The sequence below is a fragment of the Zosterops lateralis genome (assembly GCF_965231275.1).
Source record: "Zosterops lateralis genome assembly, chromosome: 8".
NCBI classification, from domain to species: domain Eukaryota; kingdom Metazoa; phylum Chordata; class Aves; order Passeriformes; family Zosteropidae; genus Zosterops; species Zosterops lateralis.
The window spans coordinates 19,592,597-19,610,896 of NC_139768.1; the positions used below are offsets into that span (position 1 = coordinate 19,592,597).

General features: G+C 39.6%; 1 protein-coding gene across 4 annotated transcripts in view; it reads left to right on the forward strand.

The window, feature by feature from the left end:
• The window catches only part of VTI1A (vesicle transport through interaction with t-SNAREs 1A), a 266,773-nt gene that overhangs the window by 236,177 nt on the left and 12,296 nt on the right, over positions 1–18,300 (forward strand). The gene's annotated exons all lie outside the window — the stretch shown is intronic.

Genomic DNA, 18,300 nt, shown 5'->3' on the forward strand with positions numbered 1-18,300 from the left:
AGTATTACTCTTGCAGTATGAACTGTAGATTTACAGGAATTAGGAACCAAAGAGTTGAAGTATTCCTCTCCCCCTCCTCCCTCCTCCCCTCCTTTTTTAAAGTGTCTTCATCAATCAAAATCAACACAAATGAATAATGGAGACCGATAGAATGTGAAGAGACAATAGTGGTGTTGTTCAGAATTGACGGCCATAAATCCATTGTATCCTAAGAGACTGCACGGAGTAAATACCTGCCCTTGCCCACTACCAGTTAGCCCACGATTCAGAATATCATTTAAGTTAGTGCTGATGTCCCACGGAAATTTCAGCCCATTAATACTCCCTTTATTTTAGAGCACCAGGGCTGCAATGAGGCAGGGGGACTTGAAGGCTGAAGGTTTGGAGTGACAGGGGAGTTTCCCTCTCCTCATTCATTTGTTAATTTGGGATGACAGAAACAGAAATGGTGTTCTTATGAGCGGGTCAAAGGGTTTTTTTAGAACCAGCAGAAAACAAGGAAGCTGGTGCAAAGGAAGTTACAGAGCGCATCATTTGAAATCATTAAAATTTGGGCCTAGCTGAGGTTTTCTCTGCAAGACAAAAAGGGGAAGCACATGTCGATTGGCACTGCAAAGGCATGCAGAAGGATGGAAAAGCCCAACAGAAAGCAAAGCCAAGAGGATTATGTACCTCAATTTCAAAAAGCATGACTTGTGGTGTGGATTCGAGCTCTGACGTTTTGATTCAGGTATGATACAGCCCAAGTCTCACAAGCTGCTCTTGTAGGAATTTGACGCTGAGGGGCAAGAGCCTCTGGGGTCAGCTGCTCTTTCTGCCATTCCAAAATGCCAGGTCTCAAATGGAAACTTTCCTTCCTTCCTTCCCATTAGGACAGTCCCTCTAGTTTTGTATGCCTTTTGGAAGCAAGCCTGTGGGAGCAAGTGCAAATATGACTCTTACGCCCAGGCTCACACGTTCAGGAGGTTTAAAGTTGCTTGTTTTATTTTTGGTTCTTCTGTAATTGCAGTTTGTTTGGCAGAGCATGCCAGACATAGATCACTTACTCAGGGCTTGTTAGCACCAACAGCATTCCAGCTCTGTTAGAATCTCTGAGTTTATCTACCTCAACTGTGTTCTCACACCTTTTATGGTTTTTATTATCCTCAAATTGAGGAAAAAAAGACCAATCAAGGCAAATAACAGACTACCTGGCAGGAAGGATTGATGACCTTTCTGATTGGACTGGGGAATGCTCTTTGAGATCAGTGTGAACGAGCAGAACTCCTGACAGCACAGCACCTCACTGCAGAGGAGCTTGAATGTGCCAGTTCTGTTGTGAAAACAGTTTGTTTAGTAGTTGGGACCTCAGATTTTCTGTCTTTGTACATCTGAAATAGGATCTCTTGCAAATGATGAACCCTTAGCCTTCACAAAGTACTGATCCCTCTATAACATTTTCTTAATTGAAACTTAGAAGGAAAAAAATATAGTGTAGTATTTTAAGAGTGACTGCGTAGCACCTTTCCAAGTTTGCATGCCTGTCAACGGGATGTCATCCTGTAAGTGTGAATGAATGACTCTATTTCCAGTTCAAGTTTCCATTCCTAGGCAAAAATAGCACCAAATACACTATACTTCCAGAACAGATTTTTTTTAACTATATAAATCATACCACAATAAAAAGTAGTCTGTCGTTTATTTCTTCAATAAAAAACATTCTATATGCCCAGCACCAAGTGAAAACTATGAAAAGAGAAGACACTGCTTCAAATTACTGAATAAAATGACAAGAAATAACTTTTCATTCTGTTCTAACTGAGCTGAACTGTATTTTGTAAGGATAACAGTTAAATTTAACATTCCTCAAGTTTTCCATTGTCTGGATTTTTTTCCCAACCAGCATGAAGCACTGAAGCTTTAAGCAGCCTGTCATGATGCTGATGCTTTTTTGAAGAAAATATGTATTCCTCAGCTGTTGCAGTTATTGCAGCATTTGTGCCTTTTCAGATGACACTTCGCCAGCTTTTTAAAACTGCCTAAATCCCATGTGCACAGTCACGAGGGCTGAGATTTTTAAGGACCTTGAAGTGTCTAAATCATGGCAGAGGTTAATTATCTCCAAGGATTTGATTCTTGGGTCTGATTCATTTAGTCTAGGAGTCTCAATGTCCTAATTATATAACCTATTCCTTACGATAGGATTTGGGGGTTTTTTGTTTGGATTTTTTCTGCTAACACAAATAATTGATAAAGAGTTAGCAGAATATTCTAATGGTGTGCATTAGGGTTGGATGTAAGGTAGAAAGCAATAATGAGGATTATAAATAACTGCTTCATCTGTAGAATTTTAAAATAGCCTCTTAAATTTGATTAACTGTCTTAATATATGGTTAATCATCTAAATCCTTTGTAAACTATTTGTAAATGCTCCCTTGACATAAAGCATGACTAGTTTGTCTGTATTTTACGAAACATGGCAATTCTATTGAGGAAATGGAGCAGTATTTCTGAAATACAGTCAGTGTAACTGAGAAGGCAAACTTGGTGTTCCAGGTCTTAATTGTGGAAAGTCAAATACTTGCAGTTTCTGAATTTCCTTGTGCAAATTTGTTGAGCAAAGGTAGTGAGGAGTAACTATGCTCTTCCTTAGAGCAAATCAGGCAAAGGGAGGTGAACAGAGGAAGAGATATAAAGGAGTTAAAACACAAAAATGGAATGATTTCAGAATGGTTTGGACCTCAGTCTTGTGGTACAAAACCATCAACATCAACAACAGGGTCTCTGGCCCACAAAAATACTCACTCCTGCCCCTATGCTGCATCCAGCTGCTTTCTTGTTTACATGGGCACTTCTGTTTTCCTGTCAATGTCTTCAGATTGAATTGATCTAGCGAAAAATATCTCTCCTCACCTCTCCACCCTTCTTATTTTTCTCTTTCTTTTTTTGTCCTGGATCAATTCCTTGATCTGATTCATCACATGGACCCACAAGCTGTTGAGTCAGCACAACTGAGGTTGGCATGCTGTAACTAGATGGCAGAAGTGAACACCAGGAGGAGGAGTACAGGTGGAGGAAGGGACAGACTTGAGCATGACTCCTAAAATTAGTATTGCTGTTGTTTGCTTTGCATCTTGGAAACATAGTCTTGGCTTGAGTCAGAGCATTTAAACTATCAATTCTCCTCTAGCCTTTGACACTCTTGAACTTTACTTTTGCCATCTGCTAAGTGGGAATAACACTAGTTACCACAGGGATGTGAAGACTTAGGTTGTTGTTCAACCAATTAGCACATGAAAAATAAGGAAAACTGCTTTTTACACTCCTGCTTTTTGTTGAAATAATTCTCCCATGCAAATGAACTATTCATATGTAGTAAAGTAGTTGTTTTCTACTGTGTTCCTCCTATCAGAAATATATTGTTAGACAAAGACAGGTCCCTGTTTTTGTAACCCAAGTGTCTCTATTTTTAGTTTTAAGTTGTTGGCTGCATATCTCTCTTTTTTTTTTTTTTTTTTAATTATATGTATATATTTATAGCTCTTGCTATTGGGAGAGAATTTCCTGCAAACAGATCCGTTTCTGTAGTGCCCTGCTCCGACACGGAGTCCCTTGTGTTCCACCAAGAGGTTGCTCCAGAATAAATGTCTAGTGGTAGGATAAGCCTGGTGAACTGTAAACTTTATATTGCCTTCAGCACATAGTAGATTTGCATGTGCAGGAGGTATTAGTGACTGGGCATCTGATACTGGGCAATGTCACATCTGAAGACGTGAGTGACAGCAGAGATGCAGCCCCAGCCCCAGTTGTCCTATGGAGTCGCTTCCTCTTTGGATAATTATATTCTCAGCTTTCTCTGCAATTTTAACTGGGGGGGGAAGTATCTGTCCTCACACCCTCATTTACAGAGGTGAGTCCTGTAACCATGCACCATTAAACAGCTGCCAGAGCTCACCCAGAAGGACTTTTTACATAATGTTCATATCTGGTTTGCATTCCGAGCTGCGCAGATCAGCAGTAACGCTACGTGGGTATCTGAAAGCAGGATTTGACCTGTACTTGGGTTCTGGTTCACATGCAGCAAGGAGCACTTGCTCAGATAGTTTCAGGGACTTCAACAGCAATACTGGTATGCAGAATCAGGCCCCTAAGGATCCTTGGTAATGAAAGGTATCCTGTAACTGTAAGGTATTATTATGATGACTACTCTGGAGAACACAGAGGTATTGAAGTTGGCAAAATGAATTACAGAGTTAAATGTATAAGTAAACCAAGAAGCGACTGATGTTTTTTGCATAGTAATAATCTTCATAATCGCTTCATTTGCACAGTTATTACATTTTAAACTTAAGGCACAGTTTTGAAGCACAACTCAGTGGAGATTTTTCCTGTAATCTATAAACTTTAATGAAAGCTAATTGGAGGACAAATTTTAATCTAATTAAAATGTGGCTGCATAAAGCAGAAAGGATGAATGAAGTGAAATGCTCTATGGGGCACAGTTTTCAAACAATGACTACCCTGAATACTAAGTCAAATGAAGCTTTTGTAAAATGATGATCATGAACATTGCCAGCAACAGAACAACCTTGAGAAACTGCAAATGAAAGTTTTCATATATTCGGTTTAAAAAGTGGACATTTGACTTACAACTGCATAAGGACTTTTTAAAAGAAAATAAAAAAGCAACACAGTCTCATCTAAAAACATAACAAGTAAATTAGCCAAAGGTGTGCATTCCATCCAAGTTCTCATGATCAGCAGATGCAAATGTTTGCAGTGCGCCAATGAGTTATGAGCCCTAATGAGATTTCAATGCTGAGCAAACAATAAAAATTTATGCATTGCATAGTTTTAGTGGCCTTTGGCTTCATGGTTAGTGTTACACCCTTTCAACAGCTTCAGTAATATAATATCCAGCTGGCTTTGGAGGTAAGGAAAATTTTAGGGGTGAACTGAAATTGTGAGAAATAACGTGATTGATTGCTTTGTCAGAATAATGCATTTCCACGGTATAATTGTCCGTAATAATCTTAGCCTGGGTATGGATACATAGGTTCTAGTTATGTTCAGACACAAATTTTGAAGGATTCAGGTGAAGAATGGCTTTTCCAGCATTTTAGCCAGACTGTTTCCTGTGCTGGGTACATGTCCAGGGGTCTCACAAACAGCCCCTCTAACAAGAACATTCCTGTCATAGTCCAGCAGACGGGAGAATTGAAAAGCTGCACTTTCCCCAACAACTGTCATGTGTCTCAAGAAAAGAAGCGGAGCACAAGCACAAAAAGAAAGGCACAATAGATATTGAAATAAATGTATGTAGTGGAGAGCGGGGGGATGAACCAGGGAATTCAACTGGTGCAGTGTGAGAGTGAGCTCAAATGAGTTAAATTTAAAAGTCCCATTTGTGGGTTAGGCTGTTATGCATCCAGAACCTCCACCATAATGATTGCCTGCATTACCCTACATAATATTAAAATCTTAGCGTGTGATTAATAGCAGATTCCCTGCATACGTGTCATAACACACATCTGCAGCAAATCTGCCAGTATATTTCTGTGCTAGTTTTACTTTGGGGCCATAAAGTAATTCCTGTTTTGTGAATGAGAATAAACCTATTATGCACTAGGTTAGCTACACCCAGTTTCTTCTCTTCAGGGAAAAAGAGCTGCTTATTTGATACAGCATCTCAAATTTCAGTGTTCAGAAGTGAGTTTAAGCCTTGGCTAGATTTGCTTGAGCAAGCTGTTGGGATTTGCCTTCACCATTTCTTAGCTCTGTGTTTTCCAAAACCTTGTGTGCAAAGAGTATTGAGAAACTTCTGGACAGCAGTAAACTACTGGACTTAATTGGAAGGTGTTTATTGCTAAATTTGTTAATGAGTCAACATGCAAAAAAGATATATTTATCCCTGTTTCCTCTTAAAGTAGTAGTAAAAAATAACTTCAAAAAATCTTTTTCTTAAGCTGTTTGGTGATGCAGTTTTGCTGTTCACAAAAGCCCTTTTTCCCATCCACAAATAGCTACCTTTCACTTTGCCCCAAGGGAACTGAGCATAGCTCAAATGAAGCTTAAAAAAAAAAAAAAAAGAGATTTTTCCTAGTTGTAGCTCAAAGCTTCTGCATATTCACACATGCACACAAAATAAAAAGGAAGATGCAGAAGCATTCCTCCAGTCTGCCCTCTGAAAAGTCCTGCCGACCTGTTTTGCTCCCCAAAATGAAAACAGAACCCCATGAAAACAACTTAAAGGACAACAAGAAAACATTAGGAAAGCAACATCTGTTTTGCATTCTTGGCATCAAGTCTGTCCTTGCAACACAGGGTCTGACACAGATGTACAGGGTTATGACACCACTGAGTACTGCTTGATTTAAAATGGTGTAACAGAGCAGAATCAGGGCACTGAGCTCTTACAACTCTGTGCAGAGCTGTGGCGCTTGATCTCTTTTGCAGATATGGGACTCAAACCCCACTGAAGTTTTAGTCATCTTTCCATTGATTGATGCGGACTGCGGAGCAAGTCATATTCCTCCTCCAACCATTTAGAATTTATTATTGATTGCACTTTCTCATCGTGTGTGTTTTGCTGTCTGTAAAATCTCATTGCCCCGGTGTGTTCCAGTCAGCTGCATTGCGTGTAGCCACGCGCAGAGAACCTTTCAAATGGTGCTACATAATTAACCTCTGCAGTTTTCTAAGTAAAATAAAATAGGAGCAAGGAGAGAGACATTTAAAAGTACTCAGAAAGACAAAAAGAGCTCTGATTTAATTGAAGAGAATCAATAATAATGTAAATTTGGGAAGGCAGAGTTGCCAGGAGAGCAGCTGTCTCACCATGACTACTGGGATGGCACAGAGGGAGCACATCTTGCCCTGCTTGGTTGCCCATCTATAGTCGTAGGAGAGTTAGCTCACCTCACCCCTGGCATGGCTTCAGGTCCCCGTGGAGCTGTGCCAGGTGGTGGTGCCACCGTGCAGTGTTTTCACCTGCCACTAGATGTCTGTGTGGGCTCTGAAACGTTCTCGAGGGGATGATGCCCCTGGTAAACACGACAGGCAAAACCGGAGCACAGGCTGTGGGGAAGCCTTTTAGTTTGTGTTTGTAATTGTAACAGCATTACTTTAATTAGGCCTGTGTTTAAAGCAATTTGTGCTGTCTAAAACTGAATTCCAGCCTTTTTCATTTGAGGCAGATAAGGAAAAGTTGTTTTTCCTGGTCCACATCTGTTGAAGACAAATTGTTTCCTTTCTATTCATGTGAAGAACTGAAATGTATCTTAATGTTGTGAAAGTTTTGGAGGAAGTTGCTGAGATGTAAAGTAGCTTCATCTTATTTTTATTCTGAAATTATGAAAACCAAAATATAGAAGATCTTTTCCATAAGTGAATTGGTAAGACACATACATCAGCACATCTGGGCTTGTGGAGGAAGGTAACACATCAGATGTTAAGTTCAGCATATTAAAGGAAAACAAACAAACCTCTGGACCTGGGCACAGAAATCTATTTCCCAATTCTATTTCTCAGGAACCCACTGGCTGGCCAGGGCAGCTGCACCTATGACCAGCTCTTCTGCAGATATCTCCTGAGAAAAATGCAAAAGTAATCAGCATATGTTTGACTTTCATTTATCTCTGTCACCCGGGAATAAGATACAGATAGTATTAGGAGCAATGAAAGGTACATTCTGATATTATTTTCAAGGGTTTTTTTGTCTAGACAGAGAGGAGCAACCACTTGTATCTCTGTGGAACACACAGCCCCACTCCACACACTCACATCCTAGGCTGAAGGCCAGAGGGAAGTAGTAGACTGTCTATATTAAAAAAAAAAGTTTAAAACCACCACCCACTCATCAGGTGACTGGAGACTGTGGTTGTAAAATATGCTGCAGGCAGAAGTTCTGAAAAATCCCAGAAAGTGTTGAAAACATCTCTAAACAAGGTATTTTTCTCCTGCACCTTTCTTGCTAAAGGTCCCAATTGCTGCCAAGAAAGCTAGTGAGAATGTTAGCTGCCAAATAAAAAATTTATGACAGTGTTTGGCAAAGGATTGTATCACTGCTTGTTTTATACATTTCCACAAGTCTCTTGAAGGGCTGTTGGACACATACAGCTCAGTGATCACTGTGCTTTATCTGTTCTTTAGTATATTAAAAAAGCAAGTTCCAATAAAGTATGATTTAAACAATAGATTTTTTTTTTCTTTTAATAGCCTCCTATATCACTTATTATGGTGAGAATATAATTCCTAAACAACATTCCATATATTAAAATAATTTTAAAAGCCCTTTACTTGACAAAATCACTTGTACATAGTAAAAATACATGAATTTTTCAATTAAAAATGTATTGCTTTTGGATTTGTGCTTGTTATATGTAGGAGTCTGGGCCAGTAAACTGTCTGTTAAAACATACAGATGTCCATTCAGTCAAAGTTGTGTCTGCCATTTATGTTTCAAAACCCAAGAAAATAGTGTGTTAGTATTGCATTGCTCACCAATATCAATTAGGTTTTTGGCTCTACCATTAAATTAATGTTGAGGGAGAAAATTGTTCCAGTGGGTTTAGCTGAAAAAAAAAAATATTTTTGAATACAGAGTTATAAGCACGCTGACAATAATTATTAAGCTGGCCGATGCTGAAGCAACACCCTTAAAAATATTTTCCTCCACTGAAGAAACAAAATGGTCTGTCTCTGTCTTCTCAAACCCGTTATCAGATTAGGCTTCCAGCTGATAATTAGTGCTGTTTAACACAGATCTCGTTGCTCGGAAATCTCTAAACCTGAGCGGTTTACTTTTTCTCATTATAATGTGCTGCTGGAGGTGAGAGAGCTCTGGAGCATGGAGCTGTACCTCCCTGCACCATTTTGTCAGGAGACAAAGAGCCTCCTCTCCTCTCTGGTGGCCAGGGACAGTGGGATGAGGCTCTGGCTTGCTGCCCCCTTCCAAGGGGACAACCAGATCCATCCCCAGGCTGCCCCAGGGCCCCACAGCTCTGCACCATGCTTGTGCCTTCACAGCACAGCAAATACTCTTGAGCAGCCAACAGCGCTACAGATGCTGAACGCCTTGTGTATGCTTGTGTATTTCATGGTGTTTGATATAAAGTACTCAAGACAGACCAGCATTAAGAGGATTATTTCAGACAGCATTAGGAGTTAATTTACAGAAGATTAGCTCTAAATCAGGCAGATATCATAAGCAAATTAGCATCAGTTGTAAGAGATTCAGAATCAAAATGTGTGGTTTTAGTTTTTCACTGCATGTGCTTAGTGGAAGAGTAGTATCTTTATTGGTTTCCCACACTAAGGTGTTACATCTCAAATAGTGAAGAACAGGTATACTTTTTTTTCCTACATGCACACTATTTGTTGTGATGCTGTTTATTGGCAGTGAAACTGCTTAGCTCCAAATACCCTTCCTCTGCTGAATATTTTATATTTTGTGCCATTTATTCATTGAGTAATGTTTTGTTTGGCCCTAGAAATGATGTCTCCATGGTGTGTTACAATATTTAAATAGGTAATATGCAGCTTTACTTCAGAGTAACATAGTTAATCCTTTTTTTTTTCTGTTAAAATGAGTCACATTCTAATGCCAACTCATAAAAATAAAGGAGTGTATAAAATGCTACATACCAGAGTGAAGATTATAGGTACTTAAAAATAGCTTCCTTAATATTTAAGCTTGTAAATTATAAATTTGTTTTAGTTCCACAGCAGTGATGGTTAATTTGTATTAAAAAATAGATTCTGTTCTTCAATCAATTTTCCAGACATATTTTTCTGACTGGAGACAGACAGGCACGAACCTATCCCATTCCTTCTCAGTATGGCAGTTTTGGGAACACTTGCCCAATTAGTGGAGATGATGATGAAATGGATTGGACCACGATATTAAAGCCTGTGCCCTGAGTTGTCCTTGAGATTCTGAAAGTTTTGAAGTCTACAAATGGGACTCCCATCTTTGGAGAAATTTGTGTTCTGCTGTCCAAGAGATTAAACTGCTTAGTCTTCAGTGTGCTCCTGAACACTCAGGGTTTTAACAGAGGAGGGAAGTCTGGGCGGTGTTTTTTTATGATTTTTTCCCTCTCTTGATGGACCAAATTCCTCTTGACAAGGTTGGCCTGAGGTCATGAATGTCTCCCTGCCTTTGCTGAGACAGGAATCTCTGTGCCTTCCAAGAGATCATGAAGACTTACACCCACCCTAAGCCAGTTGGGCTTGCAGGTCACTCTGGTTGCAAAACCTGCAAGGGGCTCTTGCACTGAGACTTTGTGCCCTGTGGTTTTACCGAATATTTGGAGGCTTGACGTGGTTGTTAAACCGAGGTGTCTGAGGTCATGACAAGGTAGAGGCTTCTCTGCTCCCCTAATAGAAATACTGTAACATGCTGAAAAGAAAATACTTTCATAGTGGCAAGTATCTCCTGACAACTAATTTGATAGCTTTCTATCAGGTAAACCATTTGTGAATACATTGATTCTTTTTATTTTTCACTGTTCTGTCTTCACTGTTCCCAGGTTTTCTCTGAACCGGTTGGGCAAAAATTGATTTTTATTTGTTCCACTGGCCTTGTGGAAAATTAGCTTATGAACTGGTTTTTATAGGAAGACTCAAAGCACAGAAAAGGTTGAAAAATAAGCCTATAGCAGTCAAAATTGTTGTCTGAAATGTCTTCAGACTGGAAGGCTGAATTTATTGCTCAAAACAAGTACTAGCATTGTGGAGGTGTGCAGTCCTGCTCATTATCACTGGAAAAGGGGGAACCAAAAAGCACAGTAAAAAATTAAATTTTAATAATGCTAGTGATATTTTCTAAATCCTTCTTGACAGAAAGATTCTCATTATTTTTATCTGTCTCAGAGTAGGCTCTTTTAATGCCATCTCACAAATGGCCTTAGCCATGATTGTTTTCCTTTCTTTTATAGCATTTGAAAAAAAATGAATATATACCAAAAAAAATTCTATTCTATCATTCAGGAAGTGCCATGAAATGGTAACATTTTGGATAGCACATCTTCAGGAACAATTGCTGCGGATGCCTTCAGGTTTTTACAAAAGAGGTCAATATTGTTAAGACAATTGTAGGAAACTTGCCATACAAAAAGACGCCCAGTCAAATATGGTGTAATAAGAAGAAATTAATGCAAGAAGAGTGTGTGTGCCCAGTCTCCATCTTTGTCACACCTAAAACCTGTAGATTAGTCATTAATTAAATTGAGGCAGGGTGAAAGACGTTCCTTCCTTTCATCTGTTTAAGATATATCTTTTAGTGGCTTCTAATGATTATGGAAGTTGATAAGATACAGACTTTTGACATTTTTGTTTCCTTTAAATTGCACAGAATGTAAATTTAACTATATTTATCATAAAAGCCAATATGAGATCATGTACGTTCTTGTCATTTTATAGCTTGCATACATTTCTTCTGCTGGAGAAATAATTGCATTAGCTTTGAGTGCTGAGGAGGGGGTTGGGGCTTTTTTTTCCTATTAACTGTTTGGGGACCAGGGTTTCATGTACCCAGCGTGCTGAAGAATGCCACTGCACCAACAGCTGGGCTATCCACCCTCCCTCAGAGCTCTTGCTAAAGCTCTTGTAATGTTTGCTAAGCCCTATGGTTCTTAGTCATGCTCAGGTGACTAAATGTGTGATTTGTTCTTCTTGATACTTCAGTACCCTGAGAAAGGCTGGTTGGAGATTAAGACAACCTTGACTCCTTCCATTTGCAGTTGCCACTGTGCGTGTGCTTGTCATTTAGACTTGTCAAAGGGATCTGGTGTTGCCTGTGCTTTGCATGAAATGAGTTAGTCCCTCTCCCATTTTGATTGGTGAGTTTCCGTGGCCTCATAAGCCCCACTGTGCCTCCTAGTGACAGTCATAACCTAATTGATTCCCTCTGTGGAAGGAGTGGACATAGAGATGGGAGAAAGCTAAAGTTGCATCAGGACTGTGTAGAGAAAAGTTCCATGTCAGGGTCTCTCAGGAGCAGAAGAATACTTTTTGTCCTTCAGAAATGCCTTCCTATGTGTTTTTAAAATAAGCAATGAAAAGAAATCTGGCTAGTACAAGATTTTTCAGCACCCTTCCATTTTGTGTTCTGACCTTTAGTCCCACATCTATGAGGTCCTCGATCAGGCTTTCCCTGTTACCATATTTGAGTTCCAATCATTCCTGTAAATCTCTCTCCTTCCTAGGCCAGTCAGTCCACTCTCCCTCCCCACACACCTCCCACTGATCATCTGGGTACAATTTCCACTTCCTGAGACTGCCAGCTTCTTGAGAGAAGGCTCATGCAAGCTATGATAACCCTGATGGGTACCAAATAACACTATACTCCAATGGTGTTCATTTGGAATGCGTTGCAAGATTTCTGTTATGAATTAAATCTCTCCAGGAGTATTTTAGCCCTCAGATAGAATGAAAATAATTTTAAGTTTTAATCTTTATGACAATATTGTTAGAAGATGACACAGCAAGGTAAAAACATAGTTGAGTCAAGGAAGGCCAATGTGTGTCAGCAGGCATTCAGCCAAGACAGGGATATCCTTTCTTTTACGCCTCCAGAAAAACTGTCAAAGGAAAAGTATATTTGCTTCTGGTCAAAATTTATTGTGCAAATATAGGATCCATTAAAAGGAGATGATGGATCAAGGTCTTTACTGGCTAATTATTGATTAGCATCTTCTGCTTCACTGGTGAGTTTCCTCTCTGAAATATTTCTGATTAATGGGAGATTACACACCCTTTGCAATATGCTAATTCCTTTCTATGTGATTTTACCTTCAGAGCTAGCAAGCTTTCTTGCTTGGGACTCATGTTCAAGCTTTTAGAGGTATTCATTCCTATGTTGTAGGTACCTAACCTAGCCAGCTAACCTAGCTGACCAGCACTGCCGGGGTGCATATATGGCCAGGAGAAAGAGAGGGCAGTTCAGAGCAGGACTTGAGCTTACATATGCAGGGAGCTGAGAGAGATTATCTAGATATAATTTAGATGTTTAAAGTGGGATAGTGTGACTACTTCCCTGCACCTGTTATTACATGACTCATTCTTTCATTCAGAGCCCAGGTGGAAACACATTGATGTGGTTTGAGTGTAATATTATAACTAGAGATTGGTATCCATGTTATTACAAGTAGACAGCCTCAGTCCTTAAGACTGAACTTTAAAGCTAGAGGACATAGCACTGCACAATTCTTCAGCACTACCAACAAAATCTTAGGCACCCTATATGGCCTGGCTCTTTCAATAAACCCTGCTAGAAAATCAGCTATAAACAGTCCATCCTTTCTTATTCTCCAGCTCTCCATTTTTGAAGGTTTCATTTCATTATCTGCTCAGTTTTCAGACATTTTTAATGGATTTTCCCAAGTTCTTACAAAGAGACACCTTTGGGAAGGAATTCAGAGGGCATGAAAGAGGCTTCTGCTGGGAACAGTCTGCAGACTGAAGGTGGACGTCAGGAAGTGTGGCCTCTTTATCCCCAGTAAGCCATGGGCAGTCTCATCCTTTCTCTACCACCCCCAAAGCCTTTTCACATCTAAATATACAACGCCAATTACAATGTAATTAGGTCTTCTGGCTTGAGAACTTAAAGACTTGGACCTATTTTCAGAGTTTGTGGTGGCGAAGAGGAAAAAAACTTGAGTATTTTCAAAATTCTTCACTTTTTCCATGGTCAGCTAGAAGAGGGCCAAGGACTCATATACAAGTTATGCAAATTTCTTTTTCCACTGGTATTTCTGTTTGCTAATTTCAGTCATTAATGATGAAAAATGTCTCAAGTCAGATACTTCCAGCCAGCTGTAATTCTGTTAGGCAAGGTTCCGTTACTCTTTTATTACAGTAGGTTGCCATGTCTTTATGGTTTTGCCACAGCCTGTCCCATTCTTTTCATTTGCTTTTATTTAAGAAAAACATCCTTAAACCTGAAGATGGGAATGATTGAACAGCTCCCAGATACTCTGAATTTGAGATTTACCATTATGTATCTAAGGCTTTGCGTTACCAATCATAACATTTTATTCCCCTGTGTGGGGTTTAGTGCTTCCATTTGAAAACTCATCATAACAAGGATGTCCTTATATATAGTAATAATTGTGTCTGTCCAGAAGCTTTGTGAGTATAGCTATATTACTTTAAAAGCACATTTAATTTTACCTGGTATGTTTTTGCCTATATGTTTAGACCCACATTTAGTGTTTGTTTGCACATGAATATTGGACACTTAAAAATCACTTGCCAGTAATTTGCATGCACCTATTTTCTTTCAAGTTAGCAAAAACTGCAAAACAGAAATAATGGGGCACAAAACATGCAATAGCCAAGTATTCAAAGTGACCATTTAAGATGTGATTTTGTGTACAGAGAACAAGCCTTTCTGTCCAGTAAACTGATAGGAATCACTTCTAGTTAAATCATAAATACATATTACAGTGAGACACTGTTGGACAGTGCTCTGCCATCAATCAGTCTGTGTTCTTGAGGGCACTATTTTTCAAGATGCCTCCTTTAAGAATAAAGCCCTGTGTTGTAATGAATGTGTGCTAACTGATCCCCCAAGCCATTTGTTTGGTTTTGTTTGGGTTTTTTTTATTTGTATCAGTGTCAGAGATGAGCTTCTGATGGAAATTTTTTGCAGTAATTTATTTGTAGTCCTCAAGTTAAGGACACAGTCTTTTATGCACCCAGAGTCTGCACTGGTTCGTTTATATCCTGCATTTTGTTAACATGTTACCATGATTGCTAATTTTCATGACAATTGTTATTGTACCATCAGTGCTTAATGGCAAGGCATCATTATTCAATGCTGGTCAATCAGGCACTAAGACATGTGCAAGACGTCAGGCTGAACCCATATAGATGTCGTGCACTCCCCTGCTAATGAATGCAGTTTTATAAAAAGGTTTAAACACGGTTGGCATCCTTAATGTAAGGTTTGCAAAAGCTTATTTGGGAACTGCTTTGTGTTTATACGGGGCAGATCTAAACATGGCACAAACAGAGTCAGACCCATTGTGTGTACGTGTGTGTGAAGCTACGGATGGGCGCGAATCCTTTGGAGATTTGAAATGTGGAAATTTCTGCCAGAGCAGGAGAGAGGGGAACAGATTTTCCAGGAACATCAGTGTTTGGTAGCACATGTGGGACCTGTTCTGCAGAGCGGTGGTCGCCCCATGCAGCAAGAAGTGATCCTCAAAAACAGATGGTGTCATGAATTTGGCACTGGCTGGAGGCACCCTCCAGCACAGCAGTGGTTGGAGATTAGGCACTGTGACCAGAAGCCAGGATAAAGGGTCAGGCATCTGGAAAGGTGGAGCAGAAGGAAACTCGAGAGGAGAGGGATGTTCTTTCTGCGTCGTTAGTCCAGAGTGCTCTTCCAGTGCGTCAGTTAATATTACCCTTGCCTCTGCTTTAGTTACAGTTTCTGTGTGGTTTTGCACCCAAATATTTTGGGCTGCTGTCCATAATAAACTAGATGGAGCTTGGTTTAAAAGCACAGATTTTTCATCTCTTCTAACTCAAAGTAGAATGAGCCCTTGTGCTCCTAGAGCCTCGAGTATGAAAGGAGCAGTAAACATTGGCTGTTAATGAGCTCCCGCACAGGGCTCCAGCAGAACTTGGTGTGAATTCAGTGCCTAGGCTGCGTCAACTAAATGGTTAATTCATCTCATATCAACAGCACTGTGATTCATAATGTAAACTTGAGGAATCCTTGATGTTTCAGTCACACATTCCTCTTAATTTGGCCATGCATTCTTTTAAAGCTACAGTGTGCTAACTTAATAAAATGCAGCATGCAAATGCACAAGTTTTTGCCTTCAGGCATTTTAGCCATGGATGTTTCAATGGGTGTCTTCTTTCAAGTATATGTTCTTTCCTAAATTATTTACCCTGTAAACATGCTTTGCATTTTCAAAGAAAAATCTGGGCTTCCTCATTCACCAGATTTTGTTGAATTTAAGGTGTAATAGAGATAAAAGACTATCATCTGCTTCTTGTGAGCATGTTAGCCTTTGGGATTTTTTTGTAGTGACTGTTAGGCCCCATTTTCTTCTTCTTTGGTATAATCACTCCCTCCCCCACTTAAATTCCTTGATGCTTTGCCTAGAGCAATACCCACTGGCAGTGTCTGGCTGTGACAGTACTATAGGCTTCCCTACAGATGGGTCCTGCCAATGCCAACCATTGTTCTACAACTGTGAGCTGGCTTGACTGTCTTGGATCACTCAGAACTCCCTTTCCTCTTCATTTTTTCTTTAATCTGAAGGGTCGTCCTTGCCTGTTGACTTTGAGATCTGAAATGTGCTGACACCCAGAACTTGTGTTCTCTGTCTTAACAGCAGCTCCCAGACTCGGATTTCAACAGGCACCACTGAGCCCTCCTCGGGACTGTCCTGCTGCTGCCAAGCAGTTCTGTCATTCTCCTCCCAGCCTCATCCTTTGGGCAGCATGCAGTTAGTTTAATTTTACTTGCTCACTTGAAAGGAAAACAGTAAAACTCAACGTTATTCTTTTTTTAAAGATATAAAATTAATCTTTAACTTGGGCTTGAATATTAAAAGTATATAATGCCTCAGTGTAGGAATCTGTTGATAACATCCATCCTATTTCATGATTAATTTGTTCCTTTTAATATGATATTCTTTTGCTGCACTGTGCAGACTAATTCAGATTCCTAGAAATTGAACTTTGATATGTATTTCCTAGATTCACACCATAAGTGAACCTTCAATTAGCAGATACAGGTGGTGGCTTGCCTCACTCAGTGTTTTCTTGAAAAGGATTTGAGACACTGATTAAATAATCTTGCAGTCAGGTGTGTACTGACAGGGTATTAAAAATAAAGCATTTGGGAGACTTGGTGCTTCTTTTTTATTTTTCTTTAGTTTTGCTTCTCAGACGATGCAATGATTTTTTTTCGGTGGGCCAGAGATAGGAGGAGTTGATTTAAACACTCAGTATGTTATGTATGCCTTTGCCTAACTATGTGTTAGATTAACCGAGTTTCACTCACAGTTAATCCTTTGTAAATTAGCATTATGGATGCCTTGGGGCCCACATCCCACAAATAAAATGGTTGTCAAGCCAGCTGCACAGTGTATTACTTAAGGCTGAATGTTTTAAGAGTTTTCATGCTTTTAATCTATTTCACTGCTGAGTTTCAATTTTGCTGAGTGTCCTTTCAGGAGTGATGAGGGCGAGTGAGTAAATATATATTCTGGTTTTCATGCATTTGCCTGGGCAAATCGTTTGTTATCAGGTGTTTGGCAGAGAATGTCACACCCCACCACAAAAGAGAAGCTTGTAAGTTCAGGTGTTAAATTGAAGTGCAAACCAACAAGAACCAAAAGCCCTTAATTAGCTTTATTTTGTTAGGCTGCTACACTTCTTTTTTTAGGGAAAAAAAGAGTGAGAAACATCCCTCCCTCCTCCTCATCCTTTTGGCAGAGTAAATATTGCCTGTTAAGTTTGAATTAGCTGTCATCGCGAAAGAATTAATGCTGTGGTTGAGCCTTTCTAGTGAGGAAGGGAAAAATAAACGAGACAGATCTTAGTTCAGCTTTAAGTGATAAATGAGGACAAAGCAGCCCATTCATCTCCTGCTAGGAAAGTGGACACAAACACTAAAGCAGTTTTGCGGAAGACGTGTCAGCAAATGTGATCATTTTGTAACCTGTCAGGAGGATAGAGAGCTAGTCCTTTTAGAGTGTCACAGGGGAGGGTGTCTGTCTGATGTGACAGTTTTCATCCATCCATTTACTGCTTTTCCTTTAGGTGGGGGGTAAGCAAGGAGAGAGCTGGAGTTGGTTAAAACTGCATTTTTCTTTACACTTTCCATTATAATTTATATGTATATCCACCCGCATCCAAATGAAAAACATTTACCAAGAAAATCTCCCCTCTGCTCTTTGGAGTTTCTTCTCTCTTTCACTGCATGAAATATGCCCGTTTTAGCACATTACACTCCCTGTCTTCAAGTTGTACTTGGTCTGATGTTTCTCAAAACACAGTTTTACCTTTTCTTACCATTGTTTGGTTCTTGAAGACTTTGTTTTGCTTTGCAGAAGGATGAGAAAAAATATATAACATGGGGTGCTTTTATTGCATTTGGTTGTTGGGATTTTTTTGCTATACCTCTCCAATTCTGATGATAAGCTTTATGTACGAGTATGTTTTGCAAAAGTCCCTATTTGTGAAGAGCCTGTGAAAAATATTCTTCCTTCTCTGTGAAAATGGAATAACAAACAGTGAATTCTTACAATCCAAACTCCTCTTGTAAAATGGCTCAAATTCTACTGTTTCTTG